The sequence below is a fragment of the Oryctolagus cuniculus genome, chromosome 3, assembly GCF_051225735.1.
Source record: "Oryctolagus cuniculus isolate XC-2025 breed Fujian yellow rabbit chromosome 3, ASM5122573v1, whole genome shotgun sequence".
Classification (NCBI taxonomy): Eukaryota; Metazoa; Chordata; class Mammalia; order Lagomorpha; family Leporidae; genus Oryctolagus; species Oryctolagus cuniculus.
In genome coordinates this window covers 58,208,930-58,224,997 of record NC_142869.1, presented here as the reverse complement: position 1 = coordinate 58,224,997, position 16,068 = coordinate 58,208,930, and the positions used below count along the sequence as shown (strand labels likewise).

The window sequence follows — 16,068 nt, the reverse complement described above, 5'->3', positions numbered from 1 at the left end:
TCTGGCCTCAGAATCAGCCCTTAAGGCATTTGGATCTGGCTGAAGAGCCCATGAGAGTATTTTAGGCATGGAAAGCCAAGACACTCTGGCAAAAAAAAAAAAAAAAAAAAAAAAACACAAACAACACCTAAATGAAAGATCTCTGCGAGTGAGATCCCAGTAGAAAGAACGGGGCCATCAAAGAAGGCAGTACCTTTCTCTGAAGGGAGGAGAGAACTTCCATTTTGACTATGACCTTTTCTAAATAAGATCGAAGTCAGTGAACTTAAGAGGCTTCCATAGCCTTGGCAACTCATGACAAGAGCCTAGGGAGATTACTGACGCTATAAACAAGAGTGTCAAATTGTTAAGTCAACAACAGGAGTCACTGTGTGCTTACTCCTCATGTGGGATCTCTGTCCTTAATGTGTTGTCCAATGTGAAGTAATGCTATAACTAGTACTCAAACGGTATTTTACACTTTATGTTCTGTGCGGGTACAAACTGATGAAATCTTTACTTAATATATACTGAATCAATCTTCTGTATATAAAGATAATTGAAAATGAATCTTGATGTGAATGGAATGGGAGAGGGAGCAGGAGATGGGAGGGGTGCTAGTGGGAGGGAAGTTATCGGGGGGGAGCCATTGTAATCCATAAACTGTACTTTGGAAAATTATATTTACTAAATGAAAGTTTTTTTAAAAAGGAGTTAAATTTCTAGCCAACAAAAAAATAGAAGGTGACTGTGCCCCCACTTATTTTCCTACCATGATGTTTTTTTTTTTTTTTAATTTTTTTTTTTTTTTGACAGGCAGAGTGGACAGTGAGAGAGAGAGACAGAGAGAAAGGTCTTCCTTTGCCGTTGGTTCACCCTCCAATGGCCGCCGCTGCAGCCGGCGCACCGCGCTGATCCGATGGCAGGAGCCAGGATCCAGGTGCTTTTCCTGGTCTCCCATGGGGTGCAGGGCCCAAGCACTTGGGCCATCCTCCACTGCACTCCCTGGCCACAGCAGAGAGCTGGCCTGGAAGAGGGGCAACCGGGACAGAATCCGGCGCCCCGACCGGGACTAGAACCCGGTGTGCCGGCGCCGCAAGGTGGAGGATTAGCCTATTGAGCCACGGCGCCGGCTTACCATGATGTTCTACATAAGCAGATCCAAACTGAGAGATTAGAAAACCTTTCAGTTTAAATAATGTTGTATACATTGATGATTATACTAAATGGGGTATATCATTGCTGAGACATGTGTGTGTGTGTGTGTGTGTGTGTGTGTGTGACCAGAATGACTAGATGTCTTTTATGGCTTAAGAGTAATCACGTATCATAGCTCCTGCTCAGAATTTTGTGAGCCACCTGAGTAAAGCATGATGATGGCAAGACTCAGGGTTATTCCTTTACATTGGTATCATCATATCAACCATGTATTATAAAGTAGGTACTCTGACTAAACAGCTCAAGAAACTTTCTGGAATAGTCACTGCAGGAGGCCATGTTACTCTTCGTCCTGAGAAATATTAGTAAGACCATTCAACAGCCCAATGCAGAAGCATGCTGCCCCCATTTACTCTGTTTATTTTCTTTTTACTACCACCAGCAGAATTAATAATAATTATTATTAATATTATTATTTATAGAATTATTAAATATACTGATTACAATTATTTCTGAATCCTTCTACAAAAGGACATTGTGGTTCTTGAATTTATTGCAAACGTATCTTTTTTTTTTATTTGACAGGTAGAGTTGTAGACAGTGAGAGAGACATAGAGAAAGGTCTTGCTTCCATGGTTCACCCCGTAATGGCCACTACGGCCAGCGCTGTGCCAATCCAAAGCCAGGAGCCAGGTGCCTCTTCCTGGTCTCCCATGCGGGTACAGGGCCCAAGCCCTTGGGCCATCCTCCACTGCCTTCCCGGGCCACAGCAGAGAGCTGAACTGGAAGAGGAGCAACCGAGACAGAATCCAGTGCCCATATGGGATGCTGGTGCCGCCGGTGGAGGATTAACCAAGTGAGCCACGGCGCCAGCCTCGCAAACATATCTTTAAAAACAAAAAGTTACCAGTACTATACTGTAAAACACAATGAATAACATATTTATACAAAAGCTAACATTTCATCAGACATTAAGTCCAATTGAATTTTTTTCTTTCCAAATCTATATTTACTGATGGTATTTTATAGACTTGTTTCTAAACAGATATACTTTTTTAAATTTATGAAAGTCGTGTTTTGCTCGGGAATACTATTATTCACATAGTGCATAGGTTGTTTTATCAGAGATGCTGGTTTGCCAAGCTTCGGATGCAGAAATAGTAAGACTTGAGTTCAGTTTTGTCCAGCTAGTCATTCCCCTTTTCCTGGAGGCTCTGGCAGCGGGTACTGCTGAGGAAGCGTCCTGTCACCTCCAGTTCTGCTCTCACATTTGAATCCACTATGGTAGAACTCTCATGTCCTTAAGATGCAAGGCCTAGCAAAAACCCTCCCACAAAGCCTCTGGATATCCCAATGTTCTGTTTGATAAATTCTTTTGCTTCTTTAATTATATTGTTGATTTCAATTGTTGCTTTATTTGCTCATTTCTTAATCTATATTTTTGTTTTGTTTACATCTTTTCAACTCTCTTCCACTCATCCTACACAAAGCCACTGTAAATGCCAATCTGAAGGAGAAGAAAACCATCACCTACTGCAATTGCTGCAAGTCTTACAAGTTCCTGGAACAAAAATACTGCATACCAGCCCGTCATGAAACCTATTACCATCTGGCAGCTACTAAGTATTTTTCTACAATAGGTCCCAAGCTATGGCCAAACACTTGGATTCCCACAGTTGTGTCTTCTTAAATCTCAGTTAAATCCAACACTACTTAAGAGTTGTCATCACTTTCGTAGTCTTGGGGAGGGGTGTTCCAGGTCTCCATGATACAACCAGAACAAGTCTGCTTATTTTCTGAAAGTATTTTGAACTTATTAAAAAAATACTTCTTTGCACAGGGCATTCCTTTAATGGGAGAATTTACAAACAAGTGTGTGGGCTAGCCATTCAGAATAAATTATGATTAGATGATTTCTGACACATCACATACATGCTTGTAAAAAGTTTTATTTTCTTTTTAAAAAGACTATTTATTTATCTGAGAGGTAGAGTTACAAAGAGAGGGAGAAACATACACACACACACACACACAGAGAGAGAGAGAGAGAGAGAGAGAGAGAGAGAGAGAGCTTCCAGCCGCTGGTCCACTCCCCAAATGGCCACAATGGTTGGAACTGGATGTATCCAAAGGCAGGAGCCAGGAGCTTCCTCTGGGTCTCCCCCATAGGTGCAAGGGCCCAAGGACTTGGGCCATCTTCCACTGCTTTCCCAGGCCCATTTGCAGAGAGCTGGATCGAAGAAGCAGCCAGAATACAAACTAGTGCCCATACAGGATGTCAGCGCCACAGGCAAAGGCTTAGCCTACCACACCACAGCACCAGCCCCAAAAGTGTTTATTTTCATCTACTCAAAATCATCTTCTTGAAAGGAAGGGAGAGACATACCTTCCATTCTTTCATCCATCTGCTGGTTCACTCCCCAAATGCCCACAGCAGCCAGTGCTGGGACAGGCGGAAGCCAGGATTTGAGAACTTCACCTGGATCCCCCAAATGAGTGTCAGGGATGCAAACACTGAAGCCATCATCTGCTGCCTCCCAGGATGTGCACTAACCAGAAGCTGGTTTGGAAACAAGGTAGCCAGTACTCAAACAGGCACACTGATATGGGATGAGGGCATCCCAACAGTGGCTTATCCTACTACAGCATGATGCATGCATGATACCTGCCTCTCATGTGTACATTTTAATACAAAATAATCCAAGAAAATTCAGGTCTATCTTTGCAACCAGATAGATGTGGACTCAAGATAGGTATAAAATGTTGCTTCCTTAATCGTCAGTGTTGCTTAGCTCTACTCAGGGTCTCAAACCAATTAGTCCCTTCCTTGCTTCCAAAGTGTGCATTTTGGATCAGCAGAATCAGCACCACCAAGGAACTTGTCAACAATGCAAATGTAATCACAGTTCCTCCCAAGCCCACTGAATCAGAAACACTGATTCAGTGTTGGGACAATAGTTTGTTATTTTAATAAGGCCTGGGGGAGAGTGTGATAAACACTAAAATTCCAAAATCATTGTGATAGACCCAAAGATCCATTTATTAAAAAAATTTTTGTAAATTCAATGCAATACCAATCAAGATACCGAAGACCTTCTTCTCAGATCTGGAAAAATTGGTGCTGAAATTTATATGGAGGCACAAGAGACTTCGAATAGCTAAAGCAATTTTGTACAACAAAAACAAAGCTGGAGGCATCACAATACCAGATTTCAGGACATACTACAGGGCAGTTGTAATCAAAACAGCATGGTACTGGTACAGAAACAGATGGATAGACCAATGGAACAGAATTGAAACACCAGAAATCAACCCAAACATCTACAGCCAACTTATATTTGATCAAGGATCTAAAACCAATTCCTGGAGCAAGGACAGTCTATTCAATAAATGGTGCTGGGAAAATTGGATTTCCACGTGCAGAATCATGAAGCAAGACCCCTACCTTACGCCTTACACAAAAATCCACTCAACATGGATTAAAGACCTAAATCTAAGACCTGACACCATCAAGTTACTAGAGAACATTGGAGAAACCCTTCAAGATATTGGCACAGGCAAAGAGTTTCTGGAAAAGACCCGGGAGGCACAGGCAGTCAAAGCCAAAATTAACTATTGGGATTGCATCAAATTGAGAAGTTTCTGTACTGCAAAAGAAACAGTCAGGAAAGTGAAGAGACAACCGACAGAATGGGAAAAAATATTTGCAAACTATGCAACAGATAAAGGGTTAATAACCAGAATCTACAAAGAGATCAAGAAACTCCACAAAAACAAAACCAACAACCCATTTAAGAGATGGGCCAAGGACCTCAATAGACATTTCTCAAAAGAGGAAATCCAAATGGCCAACAGGCACATGAAAAAATGTTCAAGGTCATTAGCAATCAGGGAAATGCAAATCAAAACCAAAATGAGGTTTCACCTCACCCCGGTTAGAACGGCTCACATACAGAAATCTACCAACAACAGATGCTGGCGAGGATGCGGGGAAAAAGGGACACTAACCCACTGTTGGTGGGAATGCAAACTGGTCAAGCCACTATGGAAGTCAGTCTGGAGATTCCTCAGAAACCTGAAGATAACCCTACCGTTCGACCCAGCCATCCCACTCCTTGGAATTTACCCAAAGGAATTTAAATTGGCAAACAAAAAAGCGGTCTGCACCCTAATGTTTATTGCAGCTCAATTCACAATGGCTAAGACCTGGAACCGACCTAAATGCCCATCAACGGTAGACTGGATAAAGAAATTATGGGATATGTACTCTTTAGAATACTATACCGCAGTAAGAAACAATGAAATCCAGTCATTTGCAACAAAATGGAGGAATCTGGAACACATCATGCTGAGTGAAATAAGCCAGTCCCAAAGGGACAAATACCATATGTTCTCCCTGATCGGTGACAACTGACTGAACACCAAAAAGGAAACCTCCTGAAGTGAAATGGACACTATGGGAAACGGTGACTTGATCAGCATAGCCCTGACTGTTAATGAACAACTTAATACATTATCCCTCTTAGTATTTTTTTTGTCTGTTCTACTTAATATGACTGGTTTAATTCTGTAATTAATACACAGTTATTCTTAAGTGTTAAAAATTAACTGAAATGTGATCCCTGTTAAACATAAGAGTGGGAATAAGAGAGGGAAGAGATGTATAATTTGGGACATGCTCAAGCTGACTTGCCCCAAATGATAAAGTTAAAAACATACCAGGGGATTCCAATTCAATCCCATCAAGGTGGCATGTACCAATGCCATCTCACTAGTCCAAGTGATCAATTTCAGTTCACAATTGATCATAATGAAAGGACTAAGAGTCAAAGGGAGCACATAAACAAGTCTAGTACCTGCTAACACTAACCGATGGAATAAATAAAGGGGAGAGTGATCCAACATGGGAAGCGAGATACTCAGCAGACTCATAGAATGGCAGATGTCCTAAATAGCACTCTGGCCTCAGAATCAGCCCTAAAGGCATTCGGATCTGGCTGAAAAGCCCATGAGAGTATTTCAGGCATGGAAAGCCAAGACACTCTGGCAAAAGATCTCTGCGAGTGAGATCCCAGTGGAAAGAACAGGGCTTCAAAGAAGGAGGTACCTTTCTCTGAAGGGAGGAGAGAACCTCCACTTTGACTATGACCTTGTCTAAACAAGATAAGAATCGGAGAACTCAGAGGGCTTCCATAGCCTTGGAAACTCATGACTGGAGCATAGGGAGATTACTGATGCCATAGACAGGAGTGTCAATTTGTAAAGTCAACAACAGGAGTCACTGTGCACTTACTCCTCATGTAGAATCTCTGTCCTTAATGTGCTGTGTATTGAGATTTAATGCTATAATGAGTACTCAAACAATATATTTCACTTTGTGTTTCTATGGGGGTGCAAACTGTTGAAATCCTTACTTAATGCATACTAAACTGATCCTCTGTAAAAAAAAAAAAAAAAAAAAAAAAAGAAAGAAATGATCAACTCCCAACTTGACTCTCACTGGGATTAAACATGACAATAGGTCTGATCTGATTTCATCATCATTTAAAAAAAAATCATCTATTATTTTTCACTTTATGTTTCTGTGTGGGAGCAAACTGTTGAAATCCTTACTTAATGTATACTAAGCTCATCTTCTGTATATTAAGATAATCGAAAATGAATCTTGATGTGAATGGAAGGGGAGAGGGAGTGGGAAAGGGGAGGGTAGTGGGTGGGAGGGACGGTATGTGGGGGAAGCCATTGTAATCCATAAGTCGTACTTTGGAAATTTATATTCATTAAATAAAAGTTAAAAAAAAATTTTGTAGTGTTCCCTTTATTATACATTTATAACTTATATAATTATAACTTAATAAATAACATGATTTGACTACCACAATAAACAAAATCAATATGATTCCTTATATATAATATAGCACAAATAAAATTAATAAAATAATATGAATTTTCATATATACTAACATACTCAGGTATGATGAGATGTAGAAGACATCCTGAAATTACAAATGATTATATTAACCACTGCAAACAAACAGCTACACATGCAGAAAAGAGCTATGAACCACTTAGAAAATTTCATGGATACTAAAAACCTTGTCAAGGAGGCTGGCGCCGCAGCTCACTAGGCTAATCCTCCGCCTTGCAGCACCGGCACACCGGGTTCTAGTCCCAGTCGGGGCACCGGATTCTGTCCCGGTTGCCCCTCTTCCAGGCCAGCTCTCTGCTGTGGCCAGGGAGTGCAGTGGAGGTTGGCCTAAGTGCTTGGGCCCTGCACCCCATGGGAGACCAGGATAAGTACCTGGCTCCTGCCATCGGATCAGCGTGGTGCGCCGGCTGCGGTGGCCATTGGAGGGTGAACCAACGGCAAAGGAAGACCTTTCTCTCTGTCTCTCTCTCTCTCACTGTCCACTCTGCCTGAAAAAAAAAAAAAAAAAAAAAAAAAAAAAAAAAAAAAAAACCTTGTCAAGGCATATGTCAGGCATATTGTGTGTAAATGTGTGTTGATATTGAAAACGTAATTTGTTTCTAGGCATATACATATATATATATATATATAGAGAGAGAGAGAGAGAGGCACCTTTTCAAATGTCTTGTAGGGGATTTTAAAATATTCTAGGATGAAAGACAGCTTTTCATATTGTGAGACTTCTAGCACCTCGCACACTAAGTGCCTATGGTGTTCCTTAGTTATTAGAAAAAATAAAAATTATACCCCAATATTTTCAAACACTTCTATATGGATCCAGCTGGACATGAATGAAGCCATCTTGGTTGTAACTGCCAACTTGCCTTTTAGATGACCCTGACAGTCATCGCAAATACTACGGGATAAACAAAGTCATTAAGATAATCTACCGAACATTTTATCCTGGGAACCAATGCCTGGAATGTCTTTTATCTGATGCCTGAAATATTAATATTTCTTGAGAAAGTCCAGGTGCACTTCAGTTAGCTATGAACTACCTTTTGTCTACAAAACATCCTTTTTCTGCTGCCTTATGGCATGGGAATTCCCTTGTCTTGTAGCAGCCCAAGACCATACTTCTCTCTGTAAGTGCCTAATATATTATGCTTTGTGTAATCCTGATTTATCTACTACTTTCTTTGGTCTCAATGCCACTTCTGCTTTTCACACCCAGTTCTCATAAACTTGGTTTTCCCAAAACAATTTCCTAATAGTCAGGATTAACGTATTTGAGAATCCCTATCTGGATGGATTAGGTTGGTAGATGTTCCCTTTCCTGTTAGGTACTTAAATACATTTCCAGGGAAGCTGTGCTCTCAATCTCAGGTAACAATTCCGCTGACCTTGAAAAAGGCAAATTCATTACTACTTTTAGTCTGCTGGATGATTTTTGCAAAAAATTTCACATTCTAAAATAGTCCTAATTATTTGCTGGTGACCCCTCATAATCTTATTTTACTGACCTTGCCGTGAACTCTGCTATGTCTAACATATAAGCCACTTTTCTCAAGTATCATACATTCTTATATTAAGCACTTAACTTACAAGATAGGAAATTATAAATAAACAAGATCTTCTGCAGCCATCTACCTGTAGACAATTTAAATGATGCATTTGAACAAAAATTACTAGACAAAATTTCAGAAATGATTGCACTTTGTAGATGGTAATTAAGTATACTATAAAAAACTTAAGATTCTTCAAGGTGACTTCCAAATCTGAAAGTCTATGGTTCTATGAAAAGGTTTGATTGGACACCACAGTGCCAGAATAGGTCAGTGCTAATGAATGGCCTTGGTGGTGATAATGATAATGATGTGATGACTGGCAAATCTCAAAGTAGAAGTCTTCATTCTTATGTAAGTGAATTATCTGAAATGAATGTGTGTACTGACAAGCAGTATAAAATAGAAATAATTCTAAGAAACACTTTGGAGATATATATATATATGTATATATACATGTACATATACATTATATATACACACAGAGATAGATTTACATATAGATATAATGTTTTTGGCATTATGTGAAGGACTTTTTCTCAACCAAAAAAAAAAAAAACTGGCTAAATAATAGCTATGAGAGGTGGAAATTTAAGATGATTACAAGGAGAATAGGCTTGGCTTAATGAGAGAATTACTCATGGAAAATGAAATTGATTATATTTAAGGAATATCTTTGTTACTTGTGTTGGCTGAAGTAAAATTTAGGCTCTGATAAGTTCAAGTCAAAACTCCTGTACCTTTCGCTGTTGATAAAGGAAATGTTCATCTATAAGTCACTGATACTATCAAAGGTATAAGCCAAAGATACATGATAGTGAGATACATTTTCAAAAATAATAGTTTTCATAGCTTGTACAAAAATTTCAAGAGGAAGTAAATGATCTTCTTTTGAAATAAAATGGAGTAACAGTACAATGGATAACAAAGATCATCAACCGAATATGAGAAGGCTTCCTATAATCCCAGGTCCTAAACCCCAAATTGAACAAGAAAGACTTTCCCCTGCCTTCATTTCCCACGGTGGTACCCAACTGTATTTATACCCTCCTCTTTGCCCTTCCTTGCCTCTCATGGACCACTATCTTACTCTCTTTCCATGAAATACACTCCTTAGCTACAACAAAAGGGTGAGAACGTGTCTTTCTGTGTCTAGCTTGTTTCACTTAACAAGACATCTCCCAGTTCCATCCATGCTGCCACAAATGATAGGATTTTATTCTTTTTGTGGCCAAATAATATGTCATTGTGTATTCATGGGTACTCTAAAATTTTGTGGAAATGGAACCAGAAGATAATTTTGATTTGGCATGAAAGAAATTTTTGTACTTAATTTATTTATTTGAAAGAGTTACAGAGAGAAAGGAAGAGAAAGAGTGAGGAGAGGTGAGGAGGGAGGGAGGGGGGAAGAGAGAGATTCTCCTCAGCTGCTGGTTCACTCCCCAAATGGACATAATGGCCAGGGCTGGGCCAGGTCGAACCCAGGAGCTAGGAGTTTCTTACAGGTCTCCCACATGGGTATGGAGGCCCAAACACTTTGGCCATCTTCCGATGCTTTCCCAAGCACATTAGCAGGGAGCTGCATGGGAAGTGGAGCAGCAGGACTTGAACTAGTGCCTATATGAGATGCCAATGCCTCAGGCAGCAGCTTTACCTGATATGCCACAATGCTGGCCTAAAAAAAATTTGAAATCCGTGTATACAAGTGGTCTTCAACAAGTTCATGAAAACTACTTATCATATAAAAAAGAAACCGTGCATGGGTTTCAAAGATTTTGCAACAAAATAACAATTTTTATTCAATTTTTCTATGGTTTTTTTTTTTAAGTACTCCCACATATGCAATATTTTCTTTATCCATTTATCTGTTGGTGGCCACCTAGGCTGACTCCAGGCTTGGTTATTGTAAATCATGAGAACAGGCATCTCTTTGATATGCTGACTTCATTGCCTTTAGAGATATACCTGGTAGAGGGATTGTTAAACCATATGATAGTCCTTTTTTTTCAGTTTTCTGAGGAGTCTCCATACTGTTTTCATAATTTACATTCCCACTAATAGTGTGCATGAGTTCCATTTCTTTACATGCTAGCCAGGATTTGTTAACTTTTATCTTTTTGATAATAGCCAAAAGTATAGCTAGAAAAGGGAAAATGAATTCCAGTGTTCCATAGTACAATAGTGTAACCACAGCCTATAATAAATTACTATTATATATTTCAAAATAACTAAGAGACAATTTATTCTTAGTTATTTACCAAGTCATAGAAATTATAAATGTAGAAATAGAAATGTTAATTACCCTGATTTGTTCATTACACATTATATAGATATATCAAATTATCTTATTGTACCTCAAAAGTATGTGCAAATATTATGTATAAATCAAAAATGATTTTTTGACTTTTTAAAATTGGCACAAGCACCATGGAGTTATCCAAAATGAACATTTTTTAAATGGTAACATCTTTATTTTCCTGTTTAGTCAACTACATTTTACCCAGTTCACAATCTGTATCAGGCACCACTCTGCTTTTGAAAGAAAAGAGTGAACAAAACACAGAAAGTCTCTGTGTTTATGAAATTTCCATTCTATCTCAGGATGAGAATAATTCAGTAACTAAACATGTCAGGTATAACAAGTACTACCCCGATAAACAGGCTGTGGATGGGGGATAGTGATGAAATGGTATTTTTTAATTTGTTGCTAATTCAATCTTCAGAATAACACTCTTAAGCAACTAAAAAGGTTAATGTGAGTCTAATCTTCAAAAGAGAAAACTAAAATTCAGAGATGACTACAGGAAATAGAGAATTCAGGACCAAGTCTGAGAATTCCCAACTCAGCCTTGTATGTTTTCTTATGTCAGGCATCACACATCAGGGGAAATTGTGTTGGCTGGAAGAGTTTCTTTAAACAAAGAAAAATGTAGGGGAAGACAAAATTGGTGTGTAGGCAACCACTTTTTTTTTGACAGGCAGAGTTAGACAGTGAGAGAAAAAGAGAGAGAGAAAGGTCTTCCTTTTCCGTTGGTTCACTCCCCAAGTGGCCACTATGGCCGGCGCATTGCGGCTGGTGCCCTGCACTGATCCGAAGCCAGGAGCCAGGTGCTTCTCCTGGTCTCCCATGCGGGTGCAGGGCCCAAGGACCTGGGCCATCCTCCACTGCACTCCCGGGCCACAGCAGAGAGCTGGCCTGGAAGAGGGGCATCCGGGACAGAATCCAGCGCCCCAACCGGGACTAGAACCCAGGGTGCTGGCCCTGCAGGCGGAGGATTAGCCTAGTGAGTTGCGGCACCGGCCTAGGCAACCACTTTTTAAAAATACTGGTCTATAAAAACAATCTAAGCCATAATAAATTCTGGATAATTAAAATGATGGTAAGTGCTCCCAAAATTGCACTGATAACTGTGCCAGCCCACTCTTCTATATTTAAGTGGCCCAACTGTTCTTTTATCATATTCTAAAGATAACTCTTTATGCTTAATAATATCTTCTCTTTTTCCTTTTTTAATTTTTATACAATACAGTAAAAATGCTTTACATTGTTACAATAACTCATTTGTAACAAGTTCTCTGAAGTCATGAAATCTTTTATGGTTTTAATACATTTAATCACAATTTTCATTAATCCTTACCATTTATATATATATACATATAGTGAGAGAGAATATATATAACATATATAATTTGCTATTTATATATATATAATTTGCTATTAAATTATGTGTATAATTTGCAACTTAATTAATCCTAACAAATAAGTGGAGGCTCCTGTGTAAATTGTCAGTATAAAGTTAATGAAAGTACCAACACAGAGATAGAAGACCCTATACAAAGTGCTAAATCCTTTACTTCCTTAACCCAGAGAACCTGTAAACGCTAAGCTCTCTAAGCAGGGAATATTAAATCCTTCACCATGAAAAGGTTCTCTCCAATGCATATTAAGAGGAAGTTGACAAGTCTCCTACTTATTAAATTGTTATCTGGTAAAACATTAAACCTTTTTACTGTAATGTAAATTTAAGATATGTTTATTAAAAAAAGAGAAAGAGAGAGACAAAGAAAGAGAGAGTAAGGAAGAAAGAGAAAAGAGGATGAAGGAAAGGAAGAAAGGAAGGGAGGGCTGGAGAGAGAAAGGAAGGGAGGGAGGGAAAAACGGAAGGAGGGAGGGAGGGAGAGAGGGGGAGGAAGAAAGGAAGGGAGGGAGGGAGGAAGAAAAGAGGAAAGGGTGGGAGGGAAGGAGGGAAGAAGGGAATATCATATTTTTAAAATTTTATCTACGCACTATATTGAATCCGTTAAAAACTAACAATTTTGAAAATATAAAAATTGTAAAAAAGAAGAAAATCAGCAGCAGAAATAAAAAGTTGAAGTTGGACCACGTGAACTTCCTTCAGTATTGACAGCAAGCTTTAAAGGCCTGGCCCTTCCTGTTTACTAAATCATGCCTCGTATTCTCTTATGTGCACTGGTATCTATGTTTATATCTGTCATGTCAAATTTACTTAGGAAAGGAATTTCCTGAAGGACACTGGGTGGCTACATTTTACCTTGACTGATCTCTAAGTCCCCAGGACATTAGTAACTCCACATTCTGAGTCTGCTCCAAAACATCCAGTCGACTCAGCCTAGCTGCCAGGAAGTGTGAAAGGAGAGAGAACATGTGGCCACCTTTGAACTTTGCAACAGGAAGTCCAACTCTAACCACCAACACTCAGTGATGACTTCTACAAAGGTGATTAAATGTGAGAGCCAAAAAAACTTTACAAGCCTCTAAATATCCAATGTACCTGTGTTTTTCACAAATTTCTGAGTTTCTAGAGAAAAAAAGTAATCTTCCCCATTGTGCTCAGCACCATACCTAGTACATATAGAGGCTGAGTAGATGTTTAACTTGTCTCATAACTTTACATTCTTTAAGGTCACAGAGCTTATTTATGAGTCACTTCACTAAGTCATCTTTTCTTCCGCCTTCCTCATCCCTGTTGCCTAGTTAGTCTCATGTCCACTCTACTGTCTACTTTAGCACCTTGACCACTCATTCCAATCCATCTTCTAAGTTACCATAAGAGTATATCTTTCTAAAATGCATATATGCCTAAAATAATAATTAGCTATTGACTGTTATATAAGTCACAGGCAAGAGAACACGTCACACTCGGATGCCTTAACACACAGCTGTTACTCTCCACAATCCCAGTGGCCCCTCCAGGAACAGGTACACACACTCAGCTCCCTTCCTCAGTGTCACTTACTATCCACAACTCCACCTTACAGTCAAGAGTCAGAAAAGTCCTTTTATCCCATGGAATTTTGCAAATTTAATATTACAGTCACCTGTTTCCTTTTCTCTTGTTTATAAACATGACTTATCTTTCATATATGACACTAAACTGAAGAATTGTTGGTAGTTAGAAACTGGACTACATATGTACAAACAGGAATACTAAAAACAAAGAGCCTCCAATGTCCAATTGTGTTTTAACAGAAAGAGCATATTGTCATTGTAGTATCAGTCTTCTCCAACTCACTCTGATCCACTAGGTATTACAACAGAAAAAGATGGAGGGCCAGGAAGCAAGCAAATTCAAAGTCAAGAGAGCTAAGCAAAAAGAAATAAGCTGCCTAGCTTTATTAAGTGTCAAAGCTTTTAATATGTTAATGTGCTCTGTGCGTCTTCCAAGAGTGACCACATAACTCAGCTTTTCACCCACTTCTTTGACCATGGAGACCTCTCATCAAAAGCTTTGTGGACCTGAAGTTCTGAAATGTACTCTTTAGGAAGTGTTATTCCAAAGCCTAGAACCACAGGGACCTCAAATGGGTAAGGAAAAAAAAATGAAGTAAAATTCAGTCACTTTCACCCTGGCACATATTCCATTCCGTTACACAAAATAATATGAGGGTCCTTAATAAAGCACATGAAAAATGCAGCTAAAGGAGTTTTCCGGGGGCAAAAATTTTCAAAATCTATAAATACAAGAGGACTTCAAAATGTTATGGAAAATGCATATTATGAGAAAACTATTCATAAACTTCAAAAATTTGAGGCACCAGAATAAACTCATATTTGAATTTCATTCCCATGAACTTTTTGAAGTACCTCTATATATCATAAAACCATAAAATAAACTATTTAAACATTGTGAACTGTTCTCTCCATCAGAGAACTTAAAAAATAAAAGCCTTGAACACTATTATTTAGACTAGAGCAACTTTTTATGCTCTCATATAGTTTTGCAATCAGGCATGTTGAATTTGTCCTGGATTTTTTTGTCTCCCTCATCTCTCTCCATGTAAAGTCCCAGAGGGAGGTAAATACTAAGAATGGTGGCCAAATGAGAAATAAAGTATAACATTATTAGTAGTAAACCCTTACTAGCCATCTCATGATGCAATGCACTATTCCAACCTCCTATACTGCCCTGTAGCAGAGTCTTGTATGTTACAAGTGACAGACACCAAGCTCATGTGTAGGACCCACAAATGATGATCCAAGGCTAATTCTTCCTTCAGCTGTGGTTCAGATCAGAGTTTCCAGTATTTGTTTTCTGTGTCTCAGCTGTGGCCTTTCCCTGTGAGAGGGCGTCATCTTCATAGTGGATGTTCTTGCTAGAAAAATACTGCACAGCTCTCTCTTGTGTCTTCACACTCCCACATCCAATAGAAGGAAGACCCACAGAATTTTTCCCAGAAGCCCAGGCAAATTTCCTTTTTCCTCATCTAGCTCTGACTGGATTGCATGACAACCTGTGAAACACGCTCATGACCAGGAAGACAGACGACGTTTGCTGGATTAAGCCAGCATGGGCTTTCTCCTGGCATTGGGAATGAAGTCAGTCTCATAAATCAATACTAATGGAAGAAAGAAGGTTTTCAAAAGAAATTTGAGTCTGTGGTTTAAAAAAAGTGACACTTGGTTCTGAAAGCAACCTCACAGCCAAAATTTTGTTATTCACCATTCTCTCTGTCAAGGCTTGAATGTGGAGGGGGATGTTTGATAGTTAGTACCCTCATTGAGGCTTAATCTACTCAACCTGTGTGTAGATACAAGGATTGGAACAGAGCATGAATCCTCCCTTGTTGAATACAGTGGTTATGACCAATTTTCCTACACACCAACTGGTCCAATTAGCAATGCTTGAACCTTGCAAATGAGGAAAAGGAAAATAGGAAGCAGAGAGCTGCAGGCGCCATGCTAGAGTGAAGAGGGCACACATTTCCCCTCCCCAGCAAGAAACGCTCAGATCTTTTTTTCTCTACTGATTTTTAAATTAATGATAAGGCATAACAATTTGAAACCATTATTTCTCTTTTCTTTTTGAAATTTTACAGTAAAATAATAAGAAATTTTTTCACGATGTGTTTTAGGAGTCTTAAATCAGGCATTAAATATATTGTCCCCGTGACTAATGTTATACATTATTATGAATAACAGACCCCAAGTCCAAAAGT

The 16,068-nt window shown here is 39.0% G+C and overlaps 1 protein-coding gene and 1 pseudogene across 5 annotated transcripts in view; both read right to left on the bottom strand.

Annotated features, from left to right (window-relative positions):
- Window positions 1-16,068, bottom strand: part of PDE1A (phosphodiesterase 1A) — a 371,956-nt gene that overhangs the window by 287,506 nt on the left and 68,382 nt on the right. The gene's annotated exons all lie outside the window — the stretch shown is intronic.
- On the bottom strand, window positions 2,439-2,904 carry LOC149127346 (FUN14 domain-containing protein 1-like; annotated as a pseudogene).